The sequence below is a fragment of the Octopus sinensis genome, unplaced genomic scaffold, assembly GCF_006345805.1.
Source record: "Octopus sinensis unplaced genomic scaffold, ASM634580v1 Contig19194, whole genome shotgun sequence".
NCBI classification, from domain to species: Eukaryota; Metazoa; Mollusca; class Cephalopoda; order Octopoda; family Octopodidae; genus Octopus; species Octopus sinensis.
The window spans coordinates 22,501-24,344 of NW_021836223.1; positions in this window are offsets into that span (position 1 = coordinate 22,501).

Sequence of the window (1,844 nt, forward strand, 5' to 3'; positions counted from 1 at the left end):
ATATATTTATATACAACGGGCTTCTTTCAGTTTCCTATTTCTTTACTACCCACAAGGGGCTAACCCAGAGAAGAGAAACAAGGCAGGGACAAAGAGATTAAGTCGATTACATCGACCCCAGTGCGTCACTGGTTCTTAATTATCGACCCCGCAAGGATAAAGGCAAAGTCGACCTCGGCGGAATTTGAACTCAGAACGTTACGGCAGACGAAATACGGCTACGCATTTCGTCCAGCGTCCTAACGTTTCTGCCAGCTCGCCGCCTTAATTCAGTTTCTTTCAGTTTCGGCTTAATTCGGCTTCTCTCAGTTTCCGCCTACTAAAACCACTCGCAAGGCTTTGGTCGGCCCGACACTGTAGTAGGAGACACTTGTCCAATGTGTCATGCAGTGGGACTGAACCCAGAACCATGTCGTTAGTAAGCAAGCTACTTACCACGCAGCCACTCCTGCACCTATATATTTAAGGTATAATCTGTTAAGAGGTTAATAGAGTACTCTATAAAACTCGTCTGCACGCCTGGAGAACTACGTTGCGCAGAAACAATTGTAGTGATTGAAAATAAACGTCCAACAGTACTCCTTCTTGTTGACTCCGGATTTTTTCAATTATATACATATATATGCATAAATACACAGACAGACACATATATGTATACGAAGGGATTCTACTCAGTTTCTGCCTACGAAATACGCTGACAAAGCATAGGTCATCTCACACATTTTGTAGAAGACATTTACCTAAGGTAAGAGCAGCAAAGGGCGATTGAACGCGAAGCCAAGTGATTGTCAAGTGAGCTTCTTAACAACACGGTCAAACCTGAGTTTATGAAAGAGAATTCAGTTAGAACCCGACATGATGTAGAGACAAATGTAAAAACAAGCAAGTACCCGTAATATAATTGGGTTCATTAAGTTGACAATAGTTCACTTCATAGACGAGTGTGACCTCGGTATAATATCAGAAATCGATACTCAATTAGTATTGATGGCATATGGAGGCTGGAACAATAGTGTGGACTGGAAGAGAGTCCCAAAGGGATTAAGAATATACGCCTGTTTGCAGTTCTACGACTGTTTATATATAATATATATATATATTATATATATATATATATATATATATATATTTAATACATGTTCATATATATGTATATATATATAATATATATATATATATAGTATATATATATACATACAGATGCGTACATACATATATATACATATACATATATACTATATATATACATGTGTATACACGCATTCGCATGTATGCATATACCCATATATTTTATATATAATATATATATATATATAATATATGTATGTATGTAATATATATATATGTATATATATATATATATATATATATAATATATATATATATATAATATATATATATAATAATATATATATAGGTAGATACATACATCATACACACAAACACACAAATATATATATATTTACAAAAATACACGAATACAAACGCGTGTGTATGTGTGTATGTGTGTGTGTCTGTGTGTGTGCGTGTGTGTGCTTATGTGTGACTTTTTATAAACGTTGCCATTTGTGATACTACTACTTCTATAACAACAAAAAGTACGACCACGACCACAATGATTACTGCTGCTGCTGATACTACTACTAATTTTAATAAGGATAACTAATAATAATAATAATAATAATAATGATAACAATGACAATTATTTATTTTTCTTCCTTTTATTCTTACTACTTTTGTTATTTCGCCATTGTTATTTATAGTGTCAATATGATCAGCACCAACACCACCACCATCGTCGTAGTCATCATCGTCTTCATCATTATCATCACCATCACCATCAC